At 41.5% G+C, this 18,435-nt stretch overlaps 1 protein-coding gene across 37 annotated transcripts in view; it reads left to right on the forward strand.

Moving 5' to 3' along the window:
* Window positions 1-18,435, forward strand: part of DST (dystonin) — a 295,359-nt gene that overhangs the window by 34,064 nt on the left and 242,860 nt on the right. The gene's annotated exons all lie outside the window — the stretch shown is intronic.

Consider the following 18,435-nt stretch of genomic DNA (forward strand, 5'->3'; position numbering starts at 1 on the left):
AACCAACGAAACCCACCTACAGATGGTTGTCATGAAATGGGAACTTGTCAGCTCTGAGAGTACTTTATACCTGTGCCACTTGCAATCTCGCGTGTCATTAACAGTATTGACTAATGACTTCTTTGTGTCTGTTGCCCATTGTGTCAATGCAGCTCTGGAGCATGTGCACTGTTTCAGTACTGAAATGCATTAGTGCATTTTAGATGAAGAATAATTATGGTTTGGAACAGATTGTCTTCAAAAGGACATCTTTATTCTATGCTCTCCCTATTTTTTATCAATTACTTCATATGTAGCTGAAATATTTTTTTCCAAAAAAAAAGCAAGTAGACTTCACATTGTAAATTAAAAAAAAAAAAAAAACACCGAGAAAAAAAACTTGTTTTTCTGTCCTGGTTCTAATTTAAAACACTGCTGTTCTGCTTTAGATTACTTTTGATTTGCTGCTGTACTCAGGTTTAATAAGGTTTGGTCTCATACCAGTTTGTCGACTTGCTTAAAAATCTGGGAAAGATATTAGGCCTAATTTTCCCAATTTCAGTGGGAGTTTTGTCTGTATAGAGAGTGAAACATTTGTTTTTCAAGTCTTAGTGGAGAAATGGATTTTAGTTAAATTAAACTCCTAAAACAAATTCACGTTTTTGTTAGAAATAAATTCTGGAAATACCTGACTTTTTTATATTGTGGGGGCCACGTCAGGTCCGTCAACATGCTGGTTTTGGTGACAGCTAAATCCTGAAATTGTTCAGAAGGATCCAGTTTCAGCTGTCTTAATTTTTAGTGTCATATTGAGTGCATCAGTGTGCTTTATTTTGCTGTTTGAGGTATGCTTTATTCAGCCATTGGGAGCAAAGGTAAAGGTTCGGACTTGTTTTAATTATGATATATTGGAAGCCTGGAAAATGCATTATTTTTCACAATGTGTTTCCAAGCCGCTCATGATTTCCCATCCGAGTCCCAGTAGTATGACTTCACTACAGTGATTGTTGTTCTGACGACCTGCTATGGGAGCTGATCTAATCAGAAAAGAATTGCTACAATATATGCTTTGAAGAGGGATTGCCATTTCTCTGAATTTCCCAGTTTTGTAAACACTGCCTGTATTTGTTTTCTTAATCAAATGCAAAATGTGTCAATTTTAGGGTTTTAAGGTGAGCTTCGATGAATAATATTAATGCTAATGTTTCTTTTTTTTTTTTTTTTCTTTCCCTTTTCCTTTTCGCAGTCTGCAGAACGCTCTTGTATTCATCTGGGGCATTATCAGGGTGCCAAATTATCTATGCCCCAGCTGTTGAGTACTGTAACTAGCAGAGTCAGCTGTACAAAATTCATCGCCTGTCTCAGGCTTGGAATCATATGATGCCTCATCATTAAGACATTCGGGCCTTTTGATTTAGGGAAAAAAATAACAGCCCTGTTCAAATGTAGAGAAGTCCGATTTCACTCCTCATCTTTCTCTACAGCCCAAGTAGGCTGCAGGTCAGGCAGGCTGTGCAAAACAAAGGACGTTGCTGCTTTAACTGTTGAAACCAGGATATTTGTATGGCTCCAAATTCTGGCTGCTGACCACGTCCCTGGCTGTGACAGTAAATAATCAGGCAACTGTTCGCTGGGGCTGCGATAGCGCAGAGGAGCTGTTTGCTATGGGAGAAAACGTTGTGTGATTGCTGGTCACTTCAGTCACTGCCCATCATATTTTTCTTCGTGATTCACACAGCAACTCACTGGCAGTATTTCAAAGCGTTTTGATGGAGAGGCAAAAAAAAAAGAAGTCATGTTATCTCAGATGATTCAGAAATCATGTTGAATCAAGCTACATATTTAGGGCAAAAATCACTGCTTTGTCAGTAGCCTCTATAGAAATCGAGAGGCAAAGCTTCTATTGCAATAGGAGCAGTAATATGTCTGGTACATTTAATCCAAAATATTTGACACATTTCACATCTTGTTTGTGATAGGAAGATGAGAAGCAATACAAATATAACTAACAGGTCAGCTTTGGCTCAAAAAACTACATTTTATTGCTCAGGAGGTTGTAATGAACTTCAAAAATCAGTCTTGGTGCTTTGTACGTCATATCACCATTGCCTGGGAACAAAAATTGATAAAATTATTGTTAGCTGCTCCTGGTAAAATTGTTTCTCCCTTTGACTTTTGAATAAGCAAATGTCCAGTAGTATTTTGTATACATTTAATTTAAAAAATACTAGATGCCATCTCAGTCAGATGGGGTAGGTATGCCTTGTTGCATTCCAACATGATTTGAGCATTAAAGGTTTGAAGATCACTAGCTTAAAGATCAGTGTCTTTAAATACACTGCGTTCATTAGATTTACTCTGGCATAAATCTTAAGTAATGCACCAAGAATCAAGATTTATCTGATCATGACCCCTCCAAAACTGTATTTTTCAGTGCAGGTATCAAATATTTAAATAGTTGGAACAGCCCTCTTTTTCTGCAAAATTTTGAACAATCATGCAATCAAGTTGCCTCCCTTTGACATCATTGTTGAAATAGGAACATCTGATAATGACCCTGTGATTGCTGTCTCTGAAAAAGAGCTAATTCATAGTGATAAGTACTAAAGAAATCACAGCTATTCTTCAACTGTATGAACTATAGAAATTTAAAATATATAAGGTTTTCTGGTCCATGCAGACCTATTACAGCTGTGAATTTTGGCTCCATTGGACTGGCCTAAATAGTTGTTGATGATAGGAAAGGTACCACATAAATATTTTCCTTAGGTTGGGTGCCTGACCACTGCTTCCTTAGAGTGCTTGCTGCAGGCCTGGGACTGGGCACAACTCAGGTTGGGTTAAGATTTGTTTTCTGTTTCAGTGTTGGTGTTTTTCTCTTGGTTTGAAGAAATCTGTCATGCCACGAGCTCAGCTGATGCATAGCAAGTGGCTCTGTTTTCTGTGCTCTGAGAAACGAGTCAGAGATGGGCAAGAGCTGGCAAGTCATCTGCTGTGCTTTGTTGCCTGTGAGGGGTTCAGAGGTAACACAATCTGCCTCTTGTAGTGCTCGATGGAGGGTAGCTTCAAGAAAAGCTGTTCTGACGTTGTGTGGGGATGGTTTTTGAATTCAGATTGAAAATGGGGTTCTTGTCATCCAGCTCCCTGAACTAGGATTAAAACCTGAATTAACCAGGATTAAACCTGGATTCAGGAAGGGACCATTTACTCAGAATAGTTTTTTGTACATCTGAAAATGAAGAAGCTGCAGAGTTTTAGGAATTTGGAGGCTCCTAAATGTGTTCAGTATCAGATTTAGTCCTGATTCTGAAATCTGTGAACTGCTGAGACTCCTTATTTATACTGGGAACTCAAGGGCCTTAAGCAACAGCCAGCAGAAATCTTGCTCTGTGCTCCAGGCTCTGAACTAATCAGACCTTCTGCTCCTGGGCTTCTGATTTTGAATTCAGAAATACTCGAGTGAATAATTGCCTCGATGCTTTTAATTTATTTTCTTTCTTCTTTGGCATTAACAAAAACTGGTGGCATATAGGTGTTAGTTTTGTAGGGTTTATGAGGAATTTCTATCTCTGGTGGTTTTGTCACACCTCATTTCAGGTGCTGCTAGCTTCTAGCCTTGGAACCGATCCCCTCTTTCTTTGGACAAATAGGATTGGTCTTTTGTTGCACAGTGCAGGGTACGTGTGGATTATCTGGCTGAACATCACCTAATCCTGTCTTTGCCACCACCCAGGTCTTCATCATGATGACGTAGTTTCACCTGCTCCTCGCATGTGTCCTACAGCAGTTCAGCCTCCTGAGAACAAATGTGAGCCAACAGAGAGTGTGTCCAGTTAAAGGTGGAAATGTAATGGCACTTGTGTGATGAGGTCAGACAAAATTAATGGGCTCCTTGTAAAAAATGTACAAATGCACTTTTCCTCCGTTTCAACATTCCTTCTTTAAGCAACAAGTTCTCACTGACGTTTTGGTTCATACTGGTTAGAGCCAGGATTTTATTTGGTGCATCTCATCCTAAATATGGAGAGGATCTTGCTGATTGGAGTTGTGTTCACTTGAATTAAGTTGAAGGGGTCTTGATTTTGGGGGGATAAAATACTGAGAACTTGAACGCTAGCCAATTCAGCAAGGCTTTGGCTGTGTAGAGGTCTCAAAGTTTGGACAGTGGTTTCTGGAGTTGAGTTGGATGGTATATGTAAGCTGTGGTTTAAAAGATACCTGCTCGGATGACTAAGGTGGGCAGAATTTGGCCATCGGTTCAAGTATCTTTGGTATGTGCACTGGGGCAGGGATCAGTAAAGGTCTGTTGTATTGCTTCTCTGGTACTTCCCAACTTCCACTGAGTCAGAAACACTTTTTAAATAGCAATCACAGGAATATTTCATTATGCTTTTCTTTTGGCCCAAACCAGCAGATGGTGAAGCATGGAAAAAATAAATTTCAGTCATCACTGTGTTAAAAGGCTTGCTTTGGCCCAGCTTATGGCTTTGGATAAAGGGGGGTTAATTATTTGCTGTGATCTAGTTCACTAATCTCTAGTGATCTTTTGCATGAAAACCAGATTATGCATTCTTTTTTTCCCCTCTACGCTGTTTAAAAAGTGCCTGTTTTGAAGAGTTCATTCCACCTTCTTGCTAGAACTTCAACATGTATTCAGAATTCAGTGCTTTGTACTGAATAAAAATGGGCTTATTCACATGCTTCGAGTTAAGTGCAAGTATTTTATATGTTGAGGCTTAAAAGAATAAAGTTTTGTAAATGTCAAATATGAATGCGGCTTCTTGCTGCATGCCTGAAATGTTTTCTGCAAAACATCATTAAAGCCATTTAATTCAACAAAGCCGTGATTTTTTCTGTGGTGGGTGAAAATATTCATGTGCTGAATGCTGGTAGTCAACCCAGCCTGCAAACAGGTGAAACAATGCTCACAAAGGCAAGTCAGTCCGCGGGTCGGATCCTGAAGGGCACGGTAACAGCCAGATCTTACAAGTCGATCCATGGAGGCAGACGCCGGTGCTTTTGGGGTTTCTGGTGATCCACCCACACAAGCCCCTTTCCTAAGATCAGGGCCTCGGGTAAAAGCTCCATCTTTAACAGGTCGTAGTCTTGCTGAGATCAGTTATCCCCTAGGACATTAGACTTTAGCTGCAATGAAAGTAAGTTAGCGTGTTTCCGGATTTAATGTCATTATGCTTGTGTATACGTCATTTTGCTGCAGAATGCAATCTATCAGCTTTTCCGCCCTTTTTATTTTTTAGGGTACATTTTAAGCAAGTACAGTTAACACCACCAATATCTGCAAATAAATCCGGGAAAGGACAAGGATTCTGAGCAACTGTATTCGGGGTTAAATTCTGCACATTGCAATTACACAATTAGTGTGACTATTTCTGTAAGACAAGGAGGATTAGGCCTCTGATGGGCTTTTCAGTAGCACAGGCCAAAATCTGCTGTTGATTATAGCCACATGGCCCTTCTGAACTTGGTTGGCTCGTACATATATTTCAATAGTTTGCTTTCATAATTACTGCAGAGAAATATAAATACAGATTTATATTTCATGTATTTAAACTTCTTATAAATACAGGTCAGCAGTGAAGGGGGGTTAAAAGTCGAATGGCGTTGGAAAAGCAAGTTGCTTTGGACTGAGATTCAGGTATCCAGCTATCTGACAGCTATGACACTTTACACCACTTGGATCTAAAATTAGTAGAGCCCTGCTATACTGGGATTAGAGAGAAGCATACATGTTTTAGGGCACAAAACGAGTAGGAGTCTGACTCTTTGCACATCTTCCGGAGTGATGTTTCAGAGGAGGTGCAGCTGGGAACATAGGTGAACAGAGAAGCCCCCGAAAGTCTTTTGCAGGGTGCTGAGCCGGGTATCCTTTGGTTCTGCTCGCGGCCTTGTGCTGTGCCTGCTCAGGTTACAGTCCCTGCGTTCCTCATGTGACACGGTCTCTCAGGAGCAGCAGAAGCAGCATTAGAAAATGCCTGTAGGAATTTGGACAGACGTTTTACAGCAATAATATAATAATGCATCCTGAGCAGTTCTTGCAGAAGAGCCTTTTTTTGAGAGCTAAACAGCACTTGTGATGCTGTGGTTTTTACTCAAACAAAACTTCTGTTAATTTTGGTAGGAGTCAGGAACTTAGCTATCGACATTTATAAATATTTAATGCCTTAAATTACCTCGCCTTTAGATAAATTTTTAATCTAGAGATAAAGGATTTACATTATGTCCTAGAAATTAGGAAATGACTCAAGCATTTGTCTGGAGAAGCTGCAACTGTGTAGTTGTCCATAGCTTCTGGGAATAAGGTATTTTTGCTAAGATCTGGTTTCAGTGTAGCATATTCTAAAAAGCAGACCTCGCAGTTAGACTGCTAGCCCCCTGACTTTTAATAGGAATTAGGTACTTCGCTGCTGTCTGTGCCTTTGAAATTCTCTCCCAATGACTGTGCATTGTTCAGATTATAGCCTAGTGCCTGAAACCAAATAATAATACCCTGTATTACAGATTAGTTCTGCATCTAAAACTCAGTTTTGGGAAGGATTTTAATACAAAATCTTAATCTAGAGGAAAATTTACCATAATTTTCAGAAAGTTCATTTCAGAAATAAAATGACATTTTCAAAACTACTGCTGATGTTGCCTTTGTATTGTAGAGCAAACATTTTTCCCAGTCTGTGACTTCTATCTCTTGATTCAATTTTTAACAAAACAATTGCAAAGATTTTTTCCTTCTTTGCAGATAATTTTTGTTGACTTCCAATTTACAGTAGAGCCGAATTGGAATTTGGCTCAGTATCTCTTTAAAGGAGAGAAGAAGAGACGCAGATGAGTTACAGGAAGAAAGCCAAAGTTGATTAGGTCCCTTGATGAAATTACCTTATAATTTTATCATGCTTAACAGGATACTTTTGCGTTGTTCTATTTCCATTTGTTAGAATAAAGCCCTGGTTAATGGGATCCATACCCTCCTTGGGAGGCCAGATCTAGCCAGGCTCTGAGAATATCAACCCAAAGCCTCGTTTGCTGCTGCTTTCTGTTGCAACGTGTGTTAAATGAAATCAAGTTGGTTTGTAGCAGTGTATGTGTTTTTACTTACATTGGGCATTTATTTGTGCTTTCTCACAGATATGCCTTTCCTTCAGTGTCTTGTCCCTGAACCAGTCCATCATACTGTTCAAAGTGGGTTTACGTTAGCACTGAGCAGCATTAAAGATTTTTAATCTACATTAGTCTAGTTGATAAAGATTACATTCGTGTCTGAAGAACAATACATGTTTGTGTCTTGATATTTTGGCTATCACACTGAAGCATTTCTTGGCTTTGTAAACCATGTAATCCTCAAGAGAATTGAAAGAATTGAGTTTACACTTTGAGAGCATGTGCGTGTCCACAATAATTTGCAATTTAATACCAAATGTATGGATTTGATTAAACAGCGTTAGAATCGTCTCTGATCATGGAGGATCATCTTTATTCTGAGCATGAAACGTATTCTGCAGTTGGTGCTCCAAGTCGATGTCTGGAATTCACGTAGTCGTTTCAGCGAGCAGCATTGTGAATGGGCTCTTGTAGTCTGTTGGAGGTTTAGATGCATGACTAAAATATTGATAGGTCTTCCTATAGCTTCTGCTGGATGTGGGAATTTTTCTTTGTGTTTCTCCACCCAGTATGCTCTGTTGAGTTCACCTACCTCTGATCTTCTCTTTCACCTTCTGAACCTCTGCCTCAGACTTTTTTACCTATTTGTGGTGGAAAAAGAGGAAATGTCTGTTCTAGCCCCCTCCTGCCTGCTGCTGGAGCAGGGATCAGTAGTGCTAACCCTAGTCCAAGAGGCTGAGCAGCACGGGCTTCACTCCTGCTGGAAGTCTGCCCGCTCCCTGAATTGTTTTTCACTTCCATTAGTCTAACGTAAAAAATGTATGTATGTGGGACAAGCCTTCTCAGGTTATATGCCCGTGTTCCTGCCATGAATTTGAGTTTCTAGAGCCTGGATAAAGCCTGGCTGGGACTTGTGTCTTAGGTTGTGTGCTGATGTGCTGGTGTCCTACTGCGAGAGCATTTCAAGTCTTGAGTTTAATCCCTTGCAGTGAAAGTGCTGAGAGAGGAATATCCAGGCAACAGACACGATTGGGAATGCTGTTAGCATCACCACTTCTTTTGACGTTATTATATTTCTTTTGCTCTTGCTTTCAGTACTCCAACCCACACCTGGATGTCCGAGCATCGCTCTTTAGGATGAGAGTTGCTGTTCCTGTGCTTGTACCTCAGTGCCAGTGATAGCAAGTGCTCCCTTCCTGCTGTGTGCAGCCACACCAACTGATTATGCAGGGCACTAAAAGGTCGTCTGTATCTGCATTTTAAATGCCCAGGACTTGTTTTCCATGTATTAGTGTAATGACTCAGCGGATAAATAATTGTGAGATTATTTATTTGCTTATTCTTTTTCCTTAGCAAATAAACAGTCTGTTACAATATTTATCTGAATCGTTTTGGCACTTAGTGTTGACAAATGGCTTAGATGGTATGTGAAACACTGGGTTATTTTTGCAATTTGGTTTTGTCAGGCTAGCAAATAAGAGAAAGAGAGGCTAATTAACATTTTTGGTCTTTTTATTTTCTGTATTTCAATCAAAAGGCTTTTAGTCCAGTACATCATGATTTTAAAAAAAAATCTCATCTACTGCAATCTCTTTACAGTTGCAAATTCTCTCCATGCCACAGTGCCAAGCATTTAGTAACTGTACGTGCACTTTAATGGTCCTCCTACTGAGGTACCTGGTGAGATGAAACAGCACAATTGTATGTAGTGCATTGCTGCATTACTGTTTTATGTTAAATGTCTTTGGTATGTATGCAAGAATTCCCTCTGGTTTATTTTTTTTCGTTCTTTGGGATAGTTCTGTATTGCAGGTAGTGTTTTACTGAGCTTTTTGCGTTTAGTGGACAGTTTTCCACTGATGGCCTTGGTAGTTCAGTAATGCTCAGCTTCTGTTTTTTATCCCCAACACTTTTTTACTTTCTGGTCAAATTATATTTCATTTCCTGTCATTCTGTCTTAATGATCTTCTCAGATTTGATAGGCTGTTTTTAAAACTTTAAATTCTTGACTTCATCCTGTCAGAAAACATTTGTATCATCCCATACAGAATATCCCATTTTTTGTTTGCTTCCTTCTCCAAATCTTTAATAAATACAGAATGCGTTGATGATTTTTGGAAAACCACACCACTCTTTAACTGGGAGGCAGCCAAGATTCAAGACCTTAGTTATTCTGTAAGTCATTCACACGCACTATATCTGGGTTGCTTTTAGTTGTTTTTAGCTATTTCATAAAACTCTTGCCAAAACCTTTGGGTAAACCTTTGGTCTGTTCTCTCAATATAAAATTGTACATGTGTGTGTGCTCGTGTGTATATGTTATACACACACCCTTCTGTTTTTAACTCAAAAAAAGCTGAACAATTATAGAGGAATTTGATTTGTCATTGCAGAAATTATGGGAGTTTGGTGTTATATTCTGAATATCTTTCCCAATATTTTGTTGGTGGTGGTTTGGTTTGGTTTAAGCTGTGCTTTCCTGTTACTTGCTGTGGAATGAATGAGCTACATCAGTGATTTCTTTTTTCATTTATTTCTTGAAAATAATCTGGAGAATAGTGAGGTATTTTAGGGTTTGTTTTTATAAACAGCCTTTCATTTTGATATCTTGGTTCTTTCTGAATTTGTAAAGGTGATGGTAGCAGTCTGTGTAAGCTGCTTAATGCTGGCTGTGCTTAGGTTTTTGTGTTGCTCCAGCATTTCTTCTTTGAGATTCCTTCTTGTGATGGAACATGGAAAAATTTCCGTGAAGGATGCTGCGGAGAAAAAGGAAGAGCAAATTATCTTCTTCAAAACTGGCTCCTTGCTAACTGAAGTGTTTACTCAGATATTTAGCCAATGTTATAGCTTGCTTAATGGACTAAATGAACAGGTTTAGAATGGATACTAGGAGGGTTTTTTTCATGGAGGGGATGGTTGATGGTTAAAACTTGCTACCCAGGGCAGTGGGTAGCACCCCACACCCGGATGTGGCACTAAGGGACATGGTTAATGATGGGGCTTGGTAGGTCAGGTTGATGGCTGGATGTGGTGATCTTGAAGGTCTTTTCCAGCCTAGTTGTTGCTGTGGTTCTGTGTCACTGGATTTGATGATCCACGAGCATGTGCATTATGGTCGTATTTGTTTTAAAAACATATTGTTTGTTTTATGTTTTTTTTTTTTTTTTTTTTGTTATCCCGATTTTTCCAGGCGTTGCTTGGGCAGGGTTTCTGTCTTGCTAAGCTGCTAATACTTTTGGCATAGTAAAATTTATAGCATGTGCCCATTCCCTTGCTGGGATTGGGCTTTTCGATTACTAGCTTATTGCTACCAAAGTAAATTGTAGTCCATAGTGTTCGTGTGTAAAAGGATCAACTTTGCACATAGTTTATCTTACATGCTTTGTTCTGTTTTCTACTAAAAAATCTCAGTTAATTTTAATGTAAGCAGTTTAGAGACACTAATATTTGCCTCTTTGAAATCCAGCTGTTTTACCCTGTGAAACCTTAACTGCATTAAGGATGCCTGCTTGCCCAGGGCTGCCAGCCCCAGTTACACCTCAGCAGGGCCAGGCTCCAGCTCCCTACAGCCCAAGCCGACCCGGGGACCCTCAGCCTGGCCCCAGAGGGGTGTCTGGGACTGGGGCTGCCCCACTGCCCCCACTGCCCTGCTCCTGGTGGGACTGGGACGGACCCTGCTGCTGGGTCCTGCCTCACAGCCCCGGCACACTGTGATGGCTCGGTGTGGGCCCGCTGCTTGCTTCACCTGGCTTCTCTTCTTGGCTTTTCATTCCTAATTCCCTTCTTCATAATGTGTTTTTCTCTTCTGGCCTCATGATACGTTCATGGCAACTTTTCATATGAAGAGAGTGGTTGATGCTTGGCTTTCTGCACGCTCCTGGCCAGCTGGATGCAGTTATGTGATACTGTGGCCTGCCTAGTGCCTGCCATTCTGCAGAGGATTTGGGAGCTGGAAAAATGGTGTGGCTGAAGAACTGCTCTGTGAAAACAGGCCGTTTGAGGGATGGCGGGACAGCAGTGGTGATGCAGTTTCTGTGAATATCAAATTATTTTCTGTATACAGCCCTGGTAAAGCTTGGGTCAATTTTTCTACATAGCACTTTGTGAACTATGGATGTTTTGGGAAAAAGAAGAAAAATAGACCTCTCCCTTCTCATTGCTCTTTTGAGGTTTTGGTCACAAAAGACTAGGAGAAGTCCAGCTTGAGGCCTAATCCGTGATCTCAGTGTTTGCTGTGCACAGACAGGCCCCGTGGTCAGCAGCTCTCATGGCTCTCCTGGGCGATGTGCAGGGGGGCATGGCCACAGTGAGGGGCTCTTGTTGGTCTTTGGTACTCTAGGAATAGTTATGAAGTGTCCGTAGTGACTCTTGGATTATGCATGAAGTAAATTAGGCTAAATATTTTTTGGTGTTTAATTTTTTATATTATTTTTTCTTTCAATTTCTGAGTAGACTAAGTGGTAACACCAGTAAAATATTTCACTCAGGATCTCAGAACCGGTTAGGAAAATGTGAAGCAATGAGAGTCTCCGAAGGGAGTGTGAACAATTGAGACAAGGGCACTGTCTTTTATGTGAGGGCTTGACAGGAAGATCAGTCAAACATGTGCTTGTAGATAATGCCTTCATTGTTATTAGCAGAGCTTAATTACTTCGGCCTTCAGCCTGAGCAACCGGTGATGGAGATGGAAGGGTTGTAGAGCAAGTTCATTGCGCCAATTAAAAGTTACTGAGAAGAAAGAAACTCTCGCAGGCACTCAGGAGCTAGGACGAGACCTCTCCCAGGGGCTAGGAGAGCCTCGTTCTTCATGAATATGTATCACTAGTTGGCAAAATAATTAGTTAATGTTTGGAAAATGCAATGATCCTTGGAAGAAATGCGCTGCAGTGTGTTGTTATGCTAATTTGACACCCAGGCCTCAGACCACCCGCTCTGCAGAAAACTCCTTTGTCCAGTGAAGCCGAGAAATGAGGGCTGAGAGGTATTAAAGCCCTACTGCAAACGGAGTGAAGTTGAACAATAAGGGCTGGTGTAACCTGACCATACACAAGACAAAGAGCACAATCTGGTCCTAAATCCTGCCTAAATTGGGATGTTCCAGGTTAACCTGTCCAGGTTAACTGCTTTCCATTGCTGCCAAATTTTGTAGGGATCTGAGTTTGCTGTGATCATCACAGTGGCTTAAAAGGCCCTTGGCTATCTGTGACTTCTCAAAAGGATTGAATTCTCAGGGGTTCATGCTCTCATCTGCCTAAAGTTTACTGTATGCCAAGGGTCAGATGAAAGCTGCCTGTATGTTTTCTTTGGTTTACTAACCAGGAAAACCTGAGCCAAAACTGAATGCTGCAGTGACATTTCTGTGTACATTTGCATAAGAATAACTGCAGTTTGAGCATTTTCCTCAGTTGGAACTAATTTCAGGCCTCTTGGAGCTTGAAGAGTTTTGATTAAATCTAAGCCAAAATGCTGCAAGTTTTGTGATGCTTGGGTAGGAATAAACAGTTTTTCTATTAAAACTGGGTAGCTGAGCAAACATGTAGGAGTACGAAGGGTGAAAGAAAGTTCTAGATGGGCATGGAAGAGAGGAAAGCGTCAGTTCTGGTCTGTGCTTCTAGGGTTGTTAGTGCTTTTTGTTTGTTGATGTTTATATGTATACATAATTCAAAGAATAGGATGAAACTGAACTGAACTCTAGTGTATGTTAACACTTCCACAAAGAACTAAAGCGAGAAAATTCCACTGATGCCTTCAACATTGGCCACTCACATAAAACATTGCTGTGAACATCAGGAATACCAACAGAGGTTTATGGAGCTCCTGTTCAAACAGGAAGAGATCTTCAGCAAAACTCTGACAATGTCCTGGGCTCCTTTGGGAGCAGGGGCATCACATAGTGACCTGTGGTGGGAAACCCTCTGCAAATTCCAGCAGAGTCAGGCTGTGGCAGGCTGCTGGAGAACTTCTAGAAAAACAGTAGTGAGGATTTGGAAGATAACTGTGTTTTTTCTTTTCTTTAATACCTTCTAATCTGTCATCCAGATCAGAGGATGGAAACTCTGAGCAGCTTGTCAGGGAGCAGCAAGCGCTGACCACCCTGCAGAGGGCTGGGAGCCGGCTGTGATAACAAGGCTGGCAGAGGCACAGACCCTGCCCACTGGGGCCTGGCCCCACAGCCTCCAGGCACGGTGGGCTGGGAGGGCTGGGGGACAACAGCCAGCTTCGGCTGACAGTTCAGATCCCCTGGTTTGCTGGGGATGTGCCCAGGGCCCTTACAGAGCTATCGTGGCTGAGCAGTCTCCAGTAGTGCCATTGCTGGCTTCCCTTCAGCACAGGCCTCACAGTCTGACTGCGTGTCATCCCTCCTTGCCCTATACCAAGTCATTGTTTGTTTTTTCCCCTCCATGGAGTGGTTATTTCCAATTTTCACAGAATTTCTAGGTTGGAAGAGACCTTCAAGATCACTGAGTCCAACCTCTGACCTAACACTAACCAGTCCTCCACTAAACCATATCCCTAAGCTCTACATCTAAACGTCTTTTGAAGACCTCCAGGGATGGTGACTCCACCACTTCCCTGGGCAGCCTGTTCCAATGTCTAACAACCCTTTTGGTAAAGAAGTTTTTCCTAATACCCAACCTAAACCTCCCCTGGTGCAACTTTAGCCCATTCCCCCTTGTCCTGTCACCAGACCCTGGAACCACGAGTTCCTCACTTGAACTACGAACTGAGGAAAAAAAATCATTCCCCCTGCTTGCTGCTTGCTTAGCTCGGTGGTCCAAGCCACAGGGCATAACTGGTTGCTCATCACAGGTTCCTTGGACAGAGGACCTGAGACCATTTTGCAGCTTCCAGTCAGCTTGGAGGGGAAAAGTTAAGTTGGCTCAAGTTGATCAGGGCTGACAGAAGTGAACAGAAGATTCTTTCATTCTGTCTCTCTGGCTCCTGATACACCTCCTTGACTGTCGTGACCAGGTGTCCCACCGAAAGGGTTGTTAGACACTGGAACAGGCTGCCCAGGGAAGTGGTGGAGTCACCATCCCTGGAAGTCTTTAAAAGACGTTTAGATGTAGAGCCTAGGGATATGGTTTAGTGGGGACTGCTAGCGTTAGGTCAGAGGTTGGACTTGATGATCTTGAGGTCTCTTCCAACCTAGAAATTCTGTGATTCTGTGATTCTGTGGGAGGTACTCCAGCCAGACCTGCAGTAGATGCAGCAACTGTTGGAGCAGTTGGCATTGGTTGTTGGCTGGTTAAATACCCCAGACAGACAGCGCTGCATGTAGGCACAGGGTGCTTCACTTCAGAGAAGGGATTATCTGCTAGACAAGATGCTTTGCAGGTGAGATGTGCAATTGAACTGAGAGATTCTTTCAAGGTCATCTCATGACACCAAAGCTTCTCTTAACCATCAAAAAGTCCTTTAATGTGAGGTCAGATTGGGATCCAGTGATCATGAAATTTGTGAGTCTTCCCTCATGTGTCTCTGAATGTTGTCTTTGTGACCTTACGCCGAGTCAAATACCACCGGAGCTATTTTGGTAGCTGTCGTCTCAGCCGCAAATTTCTACCTGAATTCCCAAGTAGCAGGACCATGAGCTTCCCTCATGGTTCATCTCTGAATGATGGATTTTCCTGTAAAACTTCCCTTCTTTTTAGAGCCACGGTTAGTGCAGAATAAAGAGAAACAGGTTTAATGTTCCCAAGATTTTGATTTCTTTTACCGCCTATTGCCTCATCTATTTATTACGGCGTCTGGAAGTTAAGAAGGCACAGCTGTGTCTGCACAGATGCATATTAAAATGGACAACCTGGTTAATCTTGCCAAGATAGCAGCTGTCTGGTAACCTTTTCCCCCAGCTGAACATCAGGGCTCGCTCCAGGAGAGCGGCTGCTGCATTTACCTGCTGTAGGGAACCTGGCCGGCCCTGCGTACAGTGATCAGGCTTCAAGCTCTGAGAAGACCAAGTGATAGTTGTCTGCCTCTGCTGTGTGCAAGCTGTTCAGAAGTACCACCACCGCAAGCACCCCAGGTTTAGGCACCTATTGGCCACGTCTGAAGGGACCGTAGTTACTCTACAGTGTTGGAAAATGGGCGAGTTGCTCTAAAGTGAGATAAAATGAGTGCTTACAGCATGTGAGCTATTCTGTATTAACGGCCTTGTGTGTGTGTTGGGCATGCACAGTGGTGAAATGTGGTTAATTTACTCTTCCCTCAGTGAGGACTGTGTTTTAAGGCATGGGCTGACATCTGCCTCAAGGTAACCCTGACGAAGGTGTTATGCTCAGTGTCCCTTTGTTGCCTGACATCAGAGTAACCTCCTTGCCTTGGGAAGGAATGTTTTATTTTTTCAAAATCCAGCAGGAATATGATTGATACTTGCAAGGATTAGAGGTAAGCATTTGAGGACAGTCGCTGAGGTATTTTGACATCTGGATTAAAAAGTTGAGGCAAAAGTTACTTGTCCTGTCATTACATCCATACTAGTAAACTAATGGGATGAGGCTAAATCTGTGCTACAAATGCCCACTGGCACTGAAGAGTCTGCATCCATACACTGAAATCCAATTTTTCTCTAGTCTGGGCTGCGGGCAAGCTCTCTTGGGAATGATGCATGGCCCATGCTCTGCCTGAACACTGCCTGAGGATTGGGCACGAACAGCCAGCAGAGGCTGAAAGCAAGCTGGCAAAAAATTATTAGAGTTGGGGATTTAATTCCAGTGCCCAGGAACATTTTAAGCAGGTTTGCTAGGATAGATGTAGTCTGAGAGCTGTCCTATCAAGATTTTTACAAATTTAGTTCTTCCGAATTATTAGACTGTAATTAGTGTCATTATTGAATGTTGGCTTCTACTCACGTTAAGCAAGCAATCTAAATTCTGATGTCATATTTTTAGGAGAACTCCTGATGGTAGGACTGAAAAAAATCAGAGCAAAAATGGATGCTTTATAAGTGAGTAATTTGTCAGATAAGTGTTAGTTTCTAAGCAATGCTTCAGTAGTCAAGAAAGTCACAAATGAGCCTTGAAGAAGCTGGGGACGTGCTGGAGAAACTGTCATGCAGTCATGAAATGTAGAGCAGAGAGGTGCTGGCCTTAGGTTTGGTGGGAAAGGGGTGTGCACCAAGTGTTTGTGCCTACATCTATATGATTTGATGTATCTAGTAATAGAAAAGTTACTTTAATGTTGAAGTATGGGAAGTACACACTGGAGTGAGCTTAGCAGAGTGGAAAGGTGCCTAGTAGCTTAGAGGGGAGAAGAGAATACTTAAGTCTGTACCGGAGGTAAAAGTTGAAGCCTTGCAGATGAGGAATATTTGCATAATTGTGGCAAAAAAAATGGTAGGATGTGAAATTGTTACCAGCAGGTCTCTTGTGGTCTGACCCTTGCCTTTCACAGGGTTGGGTATGAAAACTCCAGGAGTAATTTTGTCTTGGTTGTGTTGATGGAGCGTTGTCTTCCTCGTTTGTTTTTCCAAATCAGAGTTTGCAAAGTGTTTTTTTTTGAGAGGCTTATTACTTCCTAAAAGAACAGTGATTTGTATGGAAGAAGGATTTTTGTAGCCTTTTTTCACATGGAAGAAGTGAATCTTGTTTTCTCAAAATTGAAGAAAACGGAAAACCATTTTTTTCCTAAAAATCTTTTATCTGCTTAAAGCAGAATAAGTGTGATTTAAGGCTTCTTCAGTGGTCCTTCAGAGAGCGCTTGTTTGTGCTGCAATACCTGAGATGGCATTTGTAGGCTGAAAAAACCTCCAATAATAAAATTGTTAGAGAAATACCAACCAGGATGTCGCTGGTACTCGGGGATCAGCAGTCACTGGGTAGGACATGAAGAGGGAGCTGGGAACGTGCCGTGGATTGCAAGGAATGGTAGGGAGCACGGGCACACCTGAAATGCAGCCAATGTTGCTCTCTAGGCATAGCTCAAAAAGGATCTGGAAGGACCCTTCTCATGTTTAGATAGATTATTATTTTTTTTTTATGGTACTCTGTGCATACATTAAGACAGGAGTTTGCTTCCTTTGCCATGGTTGTTGGTTTTGTACCTGCTTAGCATAACTTGGTGTGTGAGGTGTGTATGTCTGGCCTGATTGATTGCATTTCTTATTTTAGTTGTGAATAGTAACTATGTGGGCATGAATTTCAGCTATTAAATTTACTTGTTTGGTGCCATTGCTTTGCAGCTGGTCTGTGGCATGGCACTTTGTAACACCCTTGCCATTCAGCTATAGGAAATAGAGACTTTCTTTACATTAATTTAGTTCTGATTACCTAATTTTACGTTCTGACCCAATCATTTGGCCATGTATAATTTGTCCTAATCAGGTTATACGTTGGACCCCAGTTGTAACTTGAGAGAAGGCTTAAATTGATTGTATTACTTTGTAAGAACTTAGCCTAGCTCAAATGAGAGCAGCCAAAGGAAACAATAGTACAGGAGATGAAGGGTGAAATGGGATTGCTGCTCAGAGGTATTGTTTTTACTGTCATATGAAGGTGTTGAGTCAGGAGCCAGTGGGTTGCACTGGTTTGTGCTGTATCCTCTCATGGATTAGACAAGTTGAACAGTAAGCATCAGGCCCTTAGAAGAAAAGGTTTCAATGCACAGGATGCCAGATGGAGTTAACTCTGGTTTCAACATGAGTTAATTCTGTCATGGAGACAATAAGAAAGATGACCAGAGAGCATATTGGCTATGAGTACATCAAATGCATGTATCCAGGTTTTGGTTACCTCTGTGCTATCTGATCAAATGCAGAACCAGCCATTTCTTCAGCTCTAGATGCTGCTGGTGGATTTACTGGCTTTGGGGAAAATTTTACACTAATCTACTCCAAGGCAGTGAAAGCCCTAAATTAGCTGGAATTGCCAGCACTGTGTGAGCAATTTAAAGATGGAGCAAAATCAGCAGGAAATGAAAACGTAGATAAGTGGTACTGAATACACAAATACAACTGCTTTTTCAGCAAAATAGGATCCATTTAAAAACACCAGAAGAACAAAGATCTGAAAGCTATCGTGAGTGAATAGATCTGAGCTCAGAATATCATGCTATGCTGGAAAGCTTAATATTTACTCTGAAGTATTTGTTACGCTTATAGAGCTGTATGTAGTAGCAGTAAAAGAATGCAGCCATTTGAAATCGTACTGGAAACGTGGCAGATTAGGAAAATCTAACCATAATAGGAAGTAACATTCATCTTAAATTTGTAGATTTTTGCCTGTTTATCTTTTTAATCATTTTTTTTTTCCTGAGTAGTTCTCTGCAAGCTGAAAGAGCATTAAATGCCTGTGTGAGCCAAGCAGCAGACATCACCTGCTAGCTGAAACGTGGACCTCACAC

Source organism: Aythya marila (assembly GCF_965140915.1).
Source record: "Aythya marila genome assembly, chromosome: 3".
In the NCBI taxonomy this organism is placed as follows: domain Eukaryota; kingdom Metazoa; phylum Chordata; class Aves; order Anseriformes; family Anatidae; genus Aythya; species Aythya marila.